This window comes from Halichoerus grypus, chromosome 8 (assembly GCF_964656455.1).
Source record: "Halichoerus grypus chromosome 8, mHalGry1.hap1.1, whole genome shotgun sequence".
NCBI classification, from domain to species: Eukaryota; Metazoa; Chordata; class Mammalia; order Carnivora; family Phocidae; genus Halichoerus; species Halichoerus grypus.
In genome coordinates this window covers 130,156,876-130,174,829 of record NC_135719.1, presented here as the reverse complement: position 1 = coordinate 130,174,829, position 17,954 = coordinate 130,156,876, and the positions used below count along the sequence as shown (strand labels likewise).

The 17,954-nt window shown below is 35.5% G+C and overlaps 1 protein-coding gene across 2 annotated transcripts in view; it reads left to right on the top strand.

Annotated features, from left to right (window-relative positions):
* Positions 1–17,954, top strand: part of CEP128 (centrosomal protein 128) — a 387,410-nt gene that overhangs the window by 334,725 nt on the left and 34,731 nt on the right. The window lies entirely within an intron of this gene.

Here is a 17,954-nt window from a genome sequence, read left to right as displayed (position 1 = left end):
TGTGTACTTCAGTGATAACATGTAATGATAGACATATGAATAAAGAATAGAAGAGACTGAGAAAAACTCATAAAAGTGACTTGTTAGATGAGAGTTAGGACTGTGATTTCATTCCTTTCTCTATTTTTTCAAGTTTTATAAAATGTTATATTCCTTTTATAAATAAACCTTTTTGTAATAAAAACCCATGTGAATTGGAAGAATGGTAAAATAAATTATGGTACCACCTTACAACGAAAGATTATTCAGCCATAAAAAGTCATATTTTTCAAAAGTAAATATTGCCATGCTGTTATATAGGGGAGGGGGGAGTAGAATATACAGGCATATGGAGAGTATGTTGCAAATATTGAATATTTTGTGTTAAAAAAGACTTTCAGAAAGCAAGCACACAAAATATTAAAAGTGGCTTGGGACTAGTGGTGATTTTTATTTTTTTCTTTATATGTTTTTAATGAACAGGAAAAAAATAAATCTTTAAACAATGTGGCCAATAAAGAATAAAATATTTATTTTGTGAGTGTGAGAAATGGAAAGATGCTAATGGAGCACATTTAGTCCTGTGTAAGCAAGTGATTTTGATTGACAGTGTCCAGACCCTCGTGGGTAAATAATCTATTCCTTAGATTTAACTGGGCCATTTGGAAATTACACTGACCTTCTCAGTTTCAGTATGATGACATTGTAGGTGAATAAAATGTTTAGTGTTCTTCCACGTATATTTTACTTACCCTTAGGAAGTGTCTTGCCAACAGGATTTGGCTTGTGAATTAAATGCTCTTTTTAAAAGTATGAACAAAAACAGAAATTTTGAGTCTGTGGACTTGGGTTCAGCATACAAAATGCCACTTATACAACATTCAGCAAATCACTTGTTTCTTGATTCCTTCATCTGTGAAAATGATAATAATTAAACTTACTTTGTCAGGTTGTTGTGAGAATTAAGAGACAGAATATGTGTGAAAATATTTAGGGCCAGACAAACGTTAGGTTATCATTATGTGATTGCTTATTATTTCTTATTTAATCATTTTAATTATGCCAGTATGCCATGCAAAACTGAAAATTATACAAACAACAACCAAAAGCCTATAACTTTTATTAGCATTTCTTAGTCTTTTGTATTTATATAATCTCTTTACTAAAAGTACTATGGAGTATGATCTTAAGTGCCTTATTCTAAGGGTTCCTTTAGGAATAAAGGTAAAAATAAAAAGTCATCATGAGAAAAATAAAATTGATTAAATGGATGAGATTTTTTGCAGTGGCAGTTTTCTCAAGATGGTTTTAATTTGAAATAATTATCATAAGTAAAACCATAAAAATGAAAATGCTTAGTAATAATGTTAATGCTAAAATATTATGAAGTTCTTTGACTTCATATGACATTATTAGCAGCAGATTAATATACTTGGTAGACTATTCAACTGGTAAAGTGTTTTATAGTTCATAAAATCAAATATGCTGAAAGTAATCTCAAGATCATTTATTATTCTCTCACTAACTCGGCACTTAAACTAGAAAATGGTGGTGGTCTACATTTGGTTGGTTGGTATTAACATAAAAAGTGTTGAATGTAGGGTATATGTTATGGTGATACAAATCTGCAAAAGTTTGAAATTTCATTGTTTCGTTAGGAGATGTGAAAGTTTCAATAGTTACAATACATGAAAATAAGATGGTCTTTTCATCATAATGAGCACCTTGATACGGCTTGTCACCAGTGATCCAAATGCTTAGGTCACAATCATGTGTCCATTTCTCCCCCTCTTCCTCAACTTTTCCCTCTCCTTCTTCACTAGCAGGTAAGCTTCTTGGATTAGAAATTACATTTTACTTGCAAATGCATCCCAGAGCCTGTCAAAAACTCCTGATATATATTGGACAATCAGTAAACATTTGTAGAAGGAAAGAATGAAGGTCCAACTGTGCATATATGACCCTCACGTAAGACTGTTTTTATGAATATAGGTATACACAGAACCAGTTCAATAGTTGAGGGAAAAAAATTCCCCAGAAGCACATCAATTTATTTCTTTTCCCTAGCCTTTCTAATTAGTATTGTACTTTACTTGATGTTTCATGAAAGCTGTTATGATTTTCATTAAAGCTTAATGTGAATTTTTTAGGAAGGAACCAGCTTTCTGCCAAAATATGGCAGGTTGATTCCCCAAATAAAGCTAAGTAATTATCTGAAAAAAGTCTAGATTGATAGCCCCAGTTGATGGGCCATGGATGAGACATAGCAGTGGATATTTATTGGCACTGTATTGACACTGAAGAGGAGAAAAGGAAAAACTGTGATCAGTTCTCTCAAGGAACCTGTACTTTGAGGAGAGAAGTTACGTGTAAATAAATTAATGATGTAAGATAAAAATACACTGTGCCACATGAATGAAAAACAACGTGTTTTGTAGGAGCTCTTATAAAGAAAAAAAATTGTAAAATAAGACATCATCATGGTCTAGGTTCTAGGAAAACCATGGATTTTGTAGTTTGAGGACATGATGGAGGAAATTAGATTCATCTCTGAAATGCAAAGAATCAGTAGTGTCAGGCAGAAAGCCAGAGAAGGCATCCCATGTTGGGGCTATAATCAAACTTTGAAGATAGTAAGGAACAAAAAGGTTTGTTAAAAGAATATTTTTCCAAAAAAGTAAAATTATGAAATCATTACTCTTACACAAATATAAAATGAAGTCATGACACCTGAGTTTATTTAACTCATTAATTAATGAGAGAATGAGTAAAATGTTACAGCTGACTTAAAGGAGCAAAGAACTACATAGGTAGGCACTAGAGTGCTGAAGTGAATTTAAAATAGATGCAAAACTGGCTTCTTCCGAAGTGAAGGAAGGGAATTAATTGAACCTCCCAGACAACATTTATTTGCGTATCTATGAACGAGAATCATTTGCATTGCTATCTGTTACCTACAACTCTGAGAGTTAAAGTGGTAGCAAGGCCATAGAGCCAATGGGGAGCCATTAATGGTTTCTTTTTTTCTTTCTTTTTTTTTTTTTTAAAGATTTTATTTATTTATTTGACAGAGAGAGAGAGAGAGCACAAGAAGGCAGAGCAGCAGGCAGAGGGAGAGGGAGAAGCAGGCTCTCCACTGAGCAGGGAGCCCGATGGGACTCGATCCCAGGACCCTGGGATCATGACCTGAGCCGAAGGCAGATGCTTAACCTACTGAGCCACCCAGGCGCCCCCATTAATGGTTTCTAATCAGGGCTTGTGGCTGGTCAATGTGGTGTGTAGGAATGCAAATGTCGTAGTTCTGTGCAGGGTAGAGTGCAGCGGTGAAAGACTGCACGTAGGAATAGAGAAAGTGCATGTTGGACATAATCCAACTTTAGAAATGTGGTTGGAAAATTAGGGATTGGGCACTTGGTGCCAAAAAGGCAGGGGTAAATGGATGCCCTTGTTTAGAGACGGGAATTAGTGAACTTAGTAAGTGGGAGGTCAAGGGTGAAGAGGCGATAGAGACAGTACAGTAAGAGTCATTTGAGGAAGTTTAAAAGGAATGTAAGACAGTTCAGCTTGGAGAAATAAATTCAGTTTTTCATGTCAACTCTCAAATCTATATTTAGTTTCATTTCCATTAATGTGACATTCACATACCTTCATAGTAAAGTTAGGCCTGACTTCAGTTATCGGAGAAATCCAAAAGCAATAGTGGGTTAAGCAAGATAGACATTAATCCCTCTCTTGTGTGACAATCCAAATGTGTGGTGTCCGTGGCAGACGGTGCCAGAAACCTAGGCTGCTTCTGTCTTCTTCCTCCACTGTCCTCAAAATACTGCTTCCCGTTCCTGGTCCAAGATGCCTGTACCACCTGAGCCCTTATATTTGCATTGTAACAAGACAAAAGAAAGGAAGGGAGATCACTTAACTTCCCTTTAGTAGAAACTAGAATTTGCACATATTATTTCTGTCCATTTCCATGGGCCAGAATTCAGTGACATGATTATAACTCTGGGATTCAAAAAGAGAACCAGATAAGCCATAGACTTCTGGAAGTTTCAAAGTAAACTTCTAAACAACTCAAGTTCAGAAAATAAATTATAGTAGAAATTATGAAATATACAGAACTGAATAATAGCAACACTGTGTTATAAAATGTGAATGATACAGCAAAAGTATTATTTATGAGAAACTTAATGGCTTACATGCTTATATTAGAAAAGAAGATAAAAAATAATGAACTTATGCAACATAAGAAATTAAAAGCATGGCACAAAAACCTAAAAACAAAAGAAAAAAATAGAGAAAAGATTATAATGAATAGAAAACAAACATGCAGCATGCAGGGCCAATAAAGTAAAGCTGGTTGTTTAAAAAGAATAAAACGACCAATATCCAGCATGACTGATGAAGAAAAAAAAAGAAGATACAAATGAATAAAACAAGAATGAAAAAGTGGATAGAACTATAGCTATTTGAGAATTTAACCACATACAAGGGTATTGTGAATAATTTTGCAATTATACATTTGCAAATTAGGAGAAATAACTAAATTCCTGGAAAAATATAATTTTCCAGAACTAAGAAGAAATAACATAGTAGTATAAGTAAATTTTTTAAAATAATAAAAAGTTTCATCAACAATTTTTAATCAATTACAATTTTCTCCAGAAAGGGCCACCAAGCCCAAATAAATTTTATAGATAAGTTCTACCAAATGTTATGGGAACAGATGATTTTAATTTTATAAAAACTCTTCCAGAAACTAGAAGAGGAGGGAACATGCCAAACTCATTATGAGTTGGCATAACCTTTGAAACAAAACCAGACGTAGAAAATATAAATAAGGGAAGTTAAGGGACTTTTCATGCATTAACATGGATGCAAAAATATTATACAAAAAATATTAGCAAAATAAATCCAGGAATGTATTAAAAGGATAATTCATCATGAACAAGCTGAGTTTATTCCAGGAATTCAGAGTTGGTTTAATATTAGAAAATCAATCAATGTAATTTACCATGTGACAGATTACGGAGAAATAAATTTAGTAAGGTCATCTCAGTAGTTGAATAAGAAGCATTTATTCCCATGATATCATTATCATCATCAAAAACCTTTTAGCAAACTGAGAAGGGAATTGACTTAATCTAAGTCATATGAAAAAACCCAGTGACAAACATTACCTTAGCATTTTGAAAGTCCTCCTTTGAGACCAGGAACAAGGAAAGGATGCGCCATTCCTCAGCTTCTGTTAGATGCTGTGCATGCAGACCTGGCCAAAGCAGTGAAGCTAGCATTATTTTCTGAATAGTGTTACTGTCTATATAGAAAGCTCTAGGAATTCATGGTTAAATTAAGAAAAAGAGTTTAATAAGTTTATTCTATAAAAACCAGTTTACAAAAGTCCATTTTCCTTCTAATTCCAGCAACAAGTAAAGAGAAAATGTAATTAAAAGTATACCAGTACAAAAGTAGCAAAAAATACAAAATACGTGGGTGGGGGGGTGGGGGGGGAATCTAACAACAGCAATAAAAATACAAGTTCTTCATAGAGAAGACACTCAGGAATAGTCAAGACACTTCTGAAGATGAGCAAGTTGGCGGTAGTTTTCCTAATATGTATCAAACCTTATTAAAGCTGTGAAAATTAAGATAGTGTAGTCTTGGGGTGCCTGGGTGGCTCAGTCGTTAAGCATCTCCCTTCAGCTCAGGTCATGATCCCAGGGTCCTGGGATCGAGCCCTGCATCGGGCTCCCTGCTCAGTGGGGAGCCTGCTTATCCCTCTCCTGCTCCCCTGCTTGTGCTCTCTCTCTCTCTGTCAAATAAATAAATAAACTCTTAAAAAAAAAAAAGATAGTGTAGTCTTGGCACGGGAATATAAAAATAGGCCAATGTAATCAAATAGACTACCCAGAAACAGAAATACGTGTGCATGGAAACTTGATGTCTCTAATATAACTGGCATCACCTATCGGCAGGGAAGTAAGGAGGGACTTCTCAATAGGTAGTATTAAAAAAAAATGAAATTGAACTCCTATCTCAGATGCAGAAACGGATGAAAGCCTAAATGGGTATGGCAGACCATAAAACTTGAAAACAAAGTGCCGTTCAATATCTTCATGATCTTGGGATTTTGAAGGATTTCTGAGGGGAAAAAAGACGCTGAAAACATAGATCCAAAAGGATGTAACTGATGTGACCACATTAAAATTAAGAACTTCTGTAAGTCAAAAGACAACATAAAAAGAGTGAAAAGAAAAGCCCACTTGGGATATATTTGTGGCAAAATATATAGCTGAGTAGCGATTTGTATCCAAATTATTTTGTATCCAGATCTTATTGCCAACAAAGTAATTAGAAAAAGATAAACAACCCAGATTTAAAAAAAAAAAAAAGAAAGAAAAGAAAAAGAAAGAGGGTAAAAGACATGAGCAAGCATTTCAATTGAAAAAGAAATATGTGAGCATATTCAGGTTCATTAGTAAACAGGGAAATGCTAATTAAAACCACAAAGAATTGTCATTTTCTTCAAACTCCATGTGTATATTTTATGTACTCTTTTGTGCCTATGACATGTTTTGCCAGAAAACAGAGGGAATGGAAACATGTTAGCCGAACTTTTTTTTTTTTTTCCTGATTTTATGACGAAATGATTAATGCTGTCCCTGAGGGTAATGTTCAAGATAGCTGGTGAGTTAGTCTTCAAACTGGAGCAGTACACCACTAGGAGCATGCAGAGATTTTCCAAGGGGTCTTCAGACACAAATAGCTTTAAGAGAACCGATCTTTGTATCCTCAGCTTCTACAGCACTTCAAGCGCAGAGCCCTTGGCATGACTCTGCGTGAGGAGGCCATCTTACTTTTCCTATTCAACCTCCCACTTGATGAGAGAAAGGCCTACCTTTCACCCATCCTGGGTCGCACGATGGCAGGTTCCCCCAGGCACTTCAAGGTGCCAGACAAGGGGCACTTTATGATTTTGACGCTTTCATATCCTCTCTAATCAAGTCTCCTTGTCCCTGTTAGTCATACATATATTTTTGATAAGACAAAGAGTTTTATTAGATAGATGAGGTATTGGGAAGGGGGTGTTCTGAAATCAACATATATTGCTGATTGATGATGAGGGGGAGGAATGACAATTTTATTTGATGATCTCACCTCTTTTACCACCCTACTATAATCTGAGAACGTATAGAACCAGAAAACAAAACTGAGTCTTGGAAAGAAATCATTGAAAGTGTCTTACTTCATCCAGGTGATAAACTTCGGCTTGGCTCCGTGCCTTATTCATTTATCTGTCTTAGGATTATAATTCAAAAGGCCATTGTCACAGGGCACATGAAGTCAGACTTTTTTTTTTCCTGCGAGAAAGTAAGCCTGATGGAGCTAATTGGTTTTACAATAAGGACTAGCTTTGCCAATCTGCAGATCTAAGGTTTTAATGAAAATATATTTAATGCTAATATAAAATAAAAGTATTAAAAATTTATACTGATAGAATGGTATTAACATTAATAAGATTTTTTACTTTTCTCAATACTTTTTGCATATGTAGAACTCATTGAAATGCCTCTAAGTGAAAGAAGAACAGTTGTAGTCATTTGACAAGTCTTGGTAAATAAAGCCTCTTTCATATACCTTCCAAAACAGAAAGTGAGTGACTTTAATAACTACATTACAGTCCTTTGGCAAGTCAAGTGGTTTCTAATTCTTTGCTTTCAACAAAATTGAAAGAGGACCTAATCGAGCTGATAGATCATTAAAATTAATTTTTGATGACAGATCACTGTGTAGTCTTTGCCGTAAAATTAGGACAACATTCAAGAAATTGAGTGACATTGTTATAACCAAACTACTTTCATTCTCATGTACTTTTTTATGTGAACAAGATTTCTCAGTGATTAAATCTATAGAAACAACAACAAAAAAATAGAAATAGAAATGAAATGGAACCTTGTCTTATTCAAACAAAAGTTAATACTTACCCAATGATATATGAGTTAATTAAGTATAGGAGAAGAGAAAGCAGTATCCATCCCATTAAGGGATATACTTTTGGAAGTTTTGGGGTTTACATTTAATAGTTTTTCTCAAAAATTTTAATAGACCTAATATTGAAATGGTAATTCCATCTATAAAAATATATAACACTTGGAGCATTATGGTCACAGGGCATTTTAAAAATCAGTTTTTCCCTCTTGTATATATACATTTTTCTTACAGAGAAGATGAAGTATGGTAGGATAACCAATAAAAAGACTTCCAAGCATAAATATTTTTTATATTAGGATAAAAGTCTGTTGGGGAAAATAGATGGGAAATAAATTCAAAGGGCAAAGGAACAATATAAAATTTCTGTCCTTTAAGGAGGATCTTATTTAGTTATTTTGTCAGTGGATAAATGGTGGTAACAAATTACTGAAGTATTTAAAGTTTGCTGGGGAAGTTTATATGAGTAATATAAGAGTTTCATTTGAAAATGTCAGTATTTATGATATTCCAGAAATTTCATCCTTTGCAACTACCTAAATTTATGATGAAAACATTTAGAAAACTTAAAAATGTGTGTGGGGGGTGGGAGGTAAGGGAGATATATAATTTAAAAAATTATTTTAGGGGAGTATCTACTCAAAATTTTGAAAATCATTGACTTGGAGCAAATGTGTAATCATTTAGCTGTAATTCGTCAGTGTTTAATCAGCTTCTCAAACCCAGGTGACCTAAGACAATCTAATCTCCCTTGTTTTCAATGTGTACTTAAAGACATAGTATAACTTATAGAATAAATCCTAACCTGTAGCAATATGGAGAAATGTATACATAAATTTACATATATTGAGAAAAATGATAAAACACTAGAAAACTCTTTAAAATATGGCTTTTATTTAAAAAAAAAACTGGTGGAGCTTTTGGCATATCTCTAAAGGATTCATTCAGCTCATATTAGTGATAACAGATTTGAACTCTGCACACCAGTAGATCTTCAAGACCTTGGTGTCCAAGACTACAAGAGAATGCCGGTGTGTGTTTGTGGAAATCACCAGGCAACACTATGTACTCTTCCTTCATGTGTCTGCCATTACAGTAGACAATTGCTGTTGGAGTTTTTATTTTTAATTCTTTCCTTCCCACCCTGGAGCCTGCAGTAGTTGTGCTTCATCCTACTACACGTGCAATCCACTCTGCAGGCATATAAGTTGTTGAGGAAGGACCATTATTCTTTGTCAGAACACCAGATTCTGTTTTACGGCACTTAGGGGTATATGGTGCCAATAGAGTTAATGTACTTACTGAAGTGTCCTGGTTAAGCTCAGGAAATAACTGACTTGAGAATGTAAATCTGGCCAAATAACTGTTAATTATTTGCAGTGCTTCTTCTGAGTATTTGTAAGAATCTTAAAGCTAAGTAAAACTTGCCTTTATCTCTTTATAAAGCCAGACTTGCTGTTTCAAAACCAAAGATCAAGCTAGGTTCATTTTTGGTTTTGCCAAGGCTATGAGCCTCTCATTGAAGTTGCCTGAAAGGTTCAGTCGAATTGGCTTTACACCAAATAAAACGCAGTGTGCTCTGTACAGTTTTGACCCAGAATCAGGTGAATCTCAGCAGTTTTGGCTGAGCTACATTGTAAAATTTTGGATTTGTTCGAACTTGACACTTCCTGGGAACCCATTCAAACTGAAACCGGAAAAAGTTTTTGCACAAACCCTGTCCTAGCCCGTGCTGCCAAGTTTCCCACTGCTCTAATGTTAGTCTACCTTCTGCATATTCGCATTGAGGGCAAACGGAAATGTCCTCATGAATCTCTCATGAGGGATCTGGGTTGAAACAATCTAGACATTCTCCTTTCGCCACCTTGTCCCAAAATACAGAGCCTGTTTTCTGCATTCGTCAGTATTAAAGTATGTATGTTTTCCAATAATGGGGTCATCTTCAAAGGGTTAAATTTCTAAAACATGACTGTATTTAAGGTCAAGTGAAGAAAATGCTACTCAAATAGGCTGTGTGTTCAGAGTTGCAACCTTGTGGCAAAAGGTGATGACCAATTTAAAAATATAAGACTTCCTTCAGCCTGCAAAAGTGGTTTCTTACAGCCCTGTCAAATTTCTCATAAACACAGTGACATAGGGAAAGTGTCATTGAGAAATTACATAATGAATACGGATTCACTGGCAGATGAATTTAATATTATCGAATTGCTCAGTGTTTGGAGGTCAGACTGACAGCTTCATATTTGACGCTGATAAGTAGTCACACCGCCCGTCTAACTGCGATGCTAGACAATGTGTTTCATAGCCCTGCTCTAAATACTATCAATAACAGGGCATTCTCTCTGTAAGAAGCTCTTGCTTTATACTGTGAAGATAATATGAGTGTGTATTACAAAACACAATGGAAGGATGTTTCTGAAAAATATAATACATAGAAGAAATGCTTTCTGTTTTCTCTAAAAGAGCATATATGGGTGAAATCTCAGAGTAATAGTGTATTAAGTCTTTTTTTAATATCCTAACAACTATAAAACAAAATATTGGTATTATACACTTAATATATGGTTGGTGGGAATAGCGTGTGTTACATTTTTGAAGTAGCCTTTAAATAGAAAGCTGTTTTGGGGGATTTTCACTTTGTTCATCTAGTTTTAACCAGTTACAAGTTTCAGCTGAAAATTATTACATGCCTAGTTTAAATGATGGTGATATAGTAAAATAGTATCTGATTCAGAGTCAGAAAAGCTAGGTTCTGGTCATATCTCTTTCCATGGCCAGGCACATGATCCTGGACAAGTTGTTTAACCTCTCTAAATTTAAGTTTTCTTATTTTTTTAATGATTGGGCTGGGCCAGGTGATACCTGAAATGTCCCCTCTCTAAAAGGCTCTGGTCTAGTCTAGGAGGAATTAAAAATTCTGGTCTTCAAAATTTCTGACTTACCAGTAGTTACTATCAAACAGTGTACCTGATTTAATCATATATTATATAACAAGTGCTTGTTGAATCTCTACCATGGTTACATCCCTCAGTGTATAGCAGGTTAGGTCCCTGCTGCCATGAGTCTCACATTTTAGATAACATGACAGCTGGAAGGAGTCTTAGAGATCCTTTTCAAAACCCTTCACCCTACAGATGAGAAGTGGCCAAAGAAGTTTATGAATTGCCAAGTGTGGCAAAACTAGGGCTAGAATTCAAGTGGCCTGATTAGTGACACAGTGTTCTTTCCATTCCACATGCTCCTCTTGTGACTGGTAAGAGCAATGAAGACATGAGTAAGGAACACTTTACAAGGGTCTGGTGAATGTGCAAAGTAAAGAGGAAGGAAATCAACAGCCAGATCCTGTATTTACCTTGAGCAGGGCCAGAAGTGGACTTATAAATAGGACATTGACATTCATGGACCATATGTAGGGTTGTCGGAATATGCCCTCCACGTATTGATCAATAAAGTTTTATAAAGCAACTGTGAACTGAGTTTTCTGCTTTTTGAATTTTGAAGAAAAGAGTTGGCATGCCTCTAGGTTGTATTACTAGTTCTGTCTTGAGCTTGCTCAGTGATACTAAATGCCTCAGTTGATCTGTTTTACTTTATGCATCTGCATACCAACTCTAATTCTACTTACACAAGTGTTTATAAAGTTTGTTTAGGGCTTTTAATAAACTTTGATCTCAGATGAAAGGCTGGAGAGAGCATAAATTGTCACTATTAGCACTATTAATATAAATATCCAAAGTGGTCCTATGTTAATTATTTAACATTAGTGAATGATTTCAACCTATCATTGCCCCCAATTATATTATATTTGAACATCAAACAGTAAAAGACCAAACCATCAAAATAGCCCTTCCCTCATTATTCTCTTCAGGCTCTGTTCCTAATTATTTTGCATAGCTGGTGTTACATAAATGGTTTTCTGGGTCTTTTTCAGTGTTTTTCACGACTATCATCTCCCTCTCTACCTATCCACAGCAAAGGCCAGTGAAACACATCCTTGGCTTGTTTGTTTCATTGTCGTCAGACATTAACCGGATTGTCTACAACACATTAAGTATAGACTCCCTGACAAAACACCTGGAGTCTGAAGGACTCCCTTTACATTTTTTCAGAGAACTTCCTGTCTTCATCATTTGCATTTCTCTATCATTTCTAACTCAGAACTTGTTTTGTGCTCTAATACCTCAAAGCTCCTCATTAGACATTTGTTTAGTCTTGGAGAAGAGTGTATTTGTTCTCAGTTGAGTGAGAGGGAAAGACAAAAGGCAGGTGACTTCCAAATTTCTTAGAGACTGATTAGGATTTGGTAGACTGGGAGTTAGAAGATATGGTTGTGAACCCCGGCTCTTTTGCCAGTAGCAAATCTCTGAACTTCTCTGAGCCTAATTTTTCTGTTATCTATAAAATGAGCTCAGTGCTTGTCCTGCTTGTCTCACGGTTTTGCAGAGAAGAGCAAATGAGATAATGGATGAGAAAGTCCTTTCCTAATTTTTAAAAATACTCCTCCCTTATGTGTGCGTTACCTTCACCAGTCACAGAAGCAGTATATGAACTAGGAAGTTTGGGCTCGTTGATCAGGACACTTGAATTTTGGTCTGAGTTTCACCACACAGGTTATGTGTCTGGACACTCTATGTTATCTGAAGTTTCCCTCCAAAATTTAATTCACTCGTTTCCAATGTTGGCTCTGAGACATACAGATTTACGGATCTTACTAATAATCCTAATAATTTTAGTTCAGCCCCCAGATTTGGTTGACCTGGGGTAGGACCCAGTCTTTTTTAAAGCTCTCCCAGATGATTCTAATGTGCAGTTATGGTTGAGAATCACTGATTTTGGCCATCGTCAACATGCCCTTTAAGAATATGCCTTATGGTCCATCCCCTAGGGCCCGGTGCTACTCTGCCTTCATGTCTATTGGATTTAGTCCTATTCATTTCCACTGAATTAATTTCATGCCTTTTTGACTGCTAGTATCATGTGTTGTCTCTAGTATTTCTTCTTTCTAATCCACCAAAACAGTTGTAAGATTCTTTCTCAGACACTGTTTTCCTTAATTTTTCAAGCATCTTACTAAAATTTAAATTTGCGAGGCCTAACTTCAAGGGCAAATTTATCCAATCATGAATTTGCCAAATGACTAATTCTCTGATTTTAACAAATTTTAACAGACCAGGCAGCTTACAAAAACAACACTTTTGGAAACTGTATGAACAGTTCAAAACAAATAAGTTGTTTGTACATCAGTATGTTGGGAAAATTAGCTACTTAATCAAGTTGCTTTTGGCATAGTGACTAAGGTTATGTTGATTACCTGCCTTCCTCATTTCTTCTTTCTCCTTGTACTACCTTTGTGTTGATCCCATTGGTAGTATCACGCTCATTACCTTTCAGCCACTTCTCCATGCAACATGTGACAACCAGATGGTGCAAGACTTAGGGGGAAGCAAGTCTTCTCACAAGGCAGTGCCATACACGTGCTTCATGAATTGTCAGACTTTCTATTAGCCACACACCCCACCCCAGGAACAGTTTAGGAAGGCTCCAAGGGAAGAGAAATTTGGCACTAAATGGATAAAGAGGATTCTGAGAGGTGATGATAAAAGGTGGAGAGCTTTAAAAGGGTGATTTAATCTTCACTATACCAGTTGGACCCAGTCTTGGTCTTTCCATTCCTTTTGATTAGGATTGATTTTTTTTTTTTTTGTCATCGTTTTTACCGTTGTTCTTTTTAAAATATCTTCCAAAGAATAAAGAGAAATTTTCCTCCCTTTTAAAAGAGAAAAAACTGATTCTGTCTCGCAAATACCACATGGGTCTATTGTACCATGTAATAAATACATAATGGATCTTGGTGAACTTATTTTCTTGAAACATTTTCCTGTTTCACCATCCTAGGAATTATTTTATTGTTATTCATCAATTGTTCCCGACTATGCTAGGCAAAACTAAAATAGTATGAAAGTGGAGGAATAATGGAATCACACAGAAGGATTTGCAATAAGTGAACTAAGTCATTACTATTACATAATATTTCAGTTTTCTTACTGTGTTGTCCAAAGTCTATCAAGAAATGAAGAGATTTTACCCTACATGCACTTCACCAGGTTATCCTGACACACTTGATGGATGCTGGAAGAGGACACAAGACAAAAGACTTTATTATTCATGGCACAGCAGGCCCCATGAACTACATACATGTTTGTGTCTTCCCTTTGCTTCTCAAGTCCCATAGGGGCAATGGACAAGGGTCCAGGTGGTTGTGGCACATGATGTGAATTTGTGTTATAGCTGAGGAACCCTGAGGTTATGCAACCCCCCAGTCTTATAAAAAGAGCTACAAGAAATCTTACCCAACCTTTGTACCAGAGGGAGACACTGTCTCTGTTTGCTATACAAACATCCTTGAAAAGCTATTCTAGGATAACAGCTATCCCAAGACATGTAGCAGTGTCATGGAGACGTACCTCCCAAGTGTTCTATTACCTTTCAAGAAGAAGCTTGGTAGTGTTTTTCCTTATTATTATTACTTTTACTGAATGGAGGTTGAGAATTCAGAATTTCTCATTTTCTTCCATAATGACAAAGAGAAGGAATCTGACAGAGGAATACATTTCACAGTTATTAGATGAATCAGAAGATGAATATAAAGAGACAGACAGTGGCACTCTAGAAACTAATGAAGATGGTGAAATTGTATAAGCAAAAAGTCAGATTGAGTCTTCAAATGATAATATTCTAGATGAATTTTGCAAACTGAAGAATCGATGAATGAACAATATATTTCTAAGGACAGAAAGGAAATAAGATAGTCTCATCCAGTTAGTTATTCAACAAGAAGGACTTCATCATGCAATATTTTGCAACAAGAACCTGGACCAGCCCATTTTGCTAAAAGAATGTATTCAATACTCTTTCAACTTATGTTTGTTCACCAAAATTTACGTTATATGGTTCATAAGTGGGCAAATGTTGAAAGCAGGTTGTATAAAAATGCAATGAGAAGGAGAAGATGATACAGAAAATTTTTTGTTGGATTGACCATTCTAATTGATGCTTATAAATCTAAAAAATGAAAAATTCACAGTTATGTAGTGAAAAGATAGCTTTATCAATTTAAGACAGTTAAGAGTTGTCATATTTTTGGAAGTATTGTGTTTTGAAGATGCAAGTGCAAGAATAATGAGACAGAAGTAATGGTAAACTAGGACTCATTAGAAATATATTTGAAATCTGAAATCAATATTTATAAGATGGGTATATTCCAGAATTGTGAATGATAGTTCATCAGAAGTCATTTGCATTCATACCTTTAAAACCAGGGAATATATAATATGCCTAAATTCTTACTAAAATTTCTAACAAAGTTATTCTTTACTATCATTCTCTAAATTATTTATCATATAACTAAAATTTTTTTTTTAAACTTTACCCATTGGACCAGAGTAAATGGTGATGACTAATTTTTCTGATACACTAAAGATTAAGCAGAAGTACATTGTTGTGCTCCAGGATCTGGGAGCAAAGTTCCATTCTGTATTCCCTTCTTTTTGTTTTTTTGTTGGTTTGTTTGTTTTTGTTACAAATGAATCTCCTATGGTTCCCACAGGGTGCAAATTGCAACTGACTTCAAATGATATTACAGTAAATTTGATAGACCCAGATTCATTATCAATAGGTATCTTGTTTGCATCTCTAGAAAGTTCCTTTGAATCACTGGATTCCCTCTAAGTTTAAGAGAGAGAGAGCATATTTATATTTAAAGTAGTGTTCTGCATGACTTTGTGATATATATGTGTCTGCACCGCCTTAGAAATTATATAGAATAAACCTCTCACCTTTGGCCTTCAACTAAAGTTGATGATGGGGGGTTGGGAGGGTTAAGGCAGTATAAAGCAATATAAAATACTTCAAATTTGGTCCTTCTGACTGGTACTTCTCAAGGGCATTCTGTCCTAGTATATCCCAAGAAAATGTAGAGAGCAAGAATCCTCAAAGAAAAAGTTGAATACTTTTTTCACATAATATGATTTATTGTTGCAACTTCATTATTTCTTTTAGAGTGTATCCCAGAACTCCTGGCACACCCATATTCACTGGAGAGCATATGAGATCATTCCCAAATTGAATATAAATTATCTTTTACATTAGCATATTTTAAAAATATTGCATGTGTATAGTTCCCGGATGGCTGAGAAGCAACTATAGCACCACCTTCAAGAAGTATTTATTGAGTAGCTGTTATGCATTAACACCATAGATCCAAAGAACAGTAAGGTATAGTCACTATACTTAAAATTTCCCAGTTTAATGGTGAAAAAAGTCAGTTAATGAAACATTACAGTGCAATCAGTATACATATTTCTCTCTATTGCCCTAATAACTTATTTTCATTCAGGAACCAAAAGAATATGCTTGAACTAAATCTGGGCAGCTTTAGCAGAATGATGTCTGATGTAGTGATGTTATATAGTTTGATTTGCACATAGTAAGTGCTTAGTAATTCTTGTTGCATAAAGGGAAGATTGATGTTTCATCTAGTTTCTGTATAGTAAATGCTGTGAAATCCTGCACAATTTCCAGAGTCTTGCATGTTCTCTAGAGTTTTCATAGCATACTTTAAATGTCCAAAGTCATGTGGTTTTGGCCACTTCTGTTTTTTTTTTTTTTGTTTTTTTAAATGTGTCCAGTAGAGGCTACAGAACTTGTTCCTTTTAGTTGAGTATATTAAAATGAAGTGGGGGGGGGGGAGCCTAAGTTCAAAATTTCAAATTGTTTCGGCAAGGCCAACTCCTTTTCACACTAACCACAAGGCCACAAAGCTTCATTATTGTCCAGTTAAATAAATGCATGGCTTTCATTTGGGGAAAAAAAAAAATTTTTCTAGCAATTTAAGTTTCAGGAAAACAATTGATTGTGGCAAATGTCAGAGGAATTTGCTCACCAAATCCTATTGTCAGCTGTTTTATGCCCACTGGCTTTGGTAGTCCATCTTTCTCAGCCAATGGCAGAAAATTTAGAAATGGATTGTTTTTAGTTAAAAATACATACTTTTGCTCACATATACTCCACCTATGCCCTCTTGCCCTCTGTTCAAGACATAGCTTAACAGAGCATCTCAAACATACTTAAAGTTCACCTTTAGCATTAGTTGTTTAGGTAAGCTGTCTGCCAAAATGCATTGCTCTAATGTCAAATTATTGGTACTTTGAACTAAGTATGGCCTGGCAGTTGGGATTCCTTACAAGATAGTTCAGTTGAATTTTCAATGGTTTTAAAATATTCTAGATAGTCTCTGCTTCTGTCTGCTTTGGAAGCAGTCGGCCAGGGGAATGCTTTATACAAGATCCAAAAGAGTGTTTCTAAGTGTTGAAAAAAGGATTAATTATGAAAGCAAACTTTAAAAGTATAGGCAGGGTTGATTTCGGTTATTTTTGAATTAAGTCTCAAAGCCACAATGATAAAAATAAAATACCTTGCCTGATTTCTATTTAGATCTGATCTGCCTGTCACCAGAAACTCATCCATATAGGGGATTAACTGTTCACATGCTCTTTCAAAATCCAAGTGCTGTGTGTGGAGTAATAGAAAGTGATTAATTTGTTTTGTCATTCTCTTTGAAAACACAGGACATCTCTTAAAAAGAAAATAACCCTTTATTTTGAAAACAGAGAAGATTAATTATATTCACCTCACGAAGGTGCTTTTAGGTAAATTAGCCTGGGCCCTACATCAACCAGAACAATTATCATTCCTTATCAGTGTTCTACGTCAGGACCCTCTGTTCCATGTTAAATACAGAAGAGACAACCGTGATTGCCTGCATTAGCGTGTCTTGAGGCCTTGGGACTAGGGCTTTGCAGTATTCAGGGAAATGATTAGCATTTCTCAGTATCTGCCCGGGGTCGGGTGTCCCCATCACAGCCTGGTGTGGCTTAGCCCCCTGCCAGTTCGTCCACAGGAAGAGGGTGCTCTCCCCATCCCAAGCTTCCTGC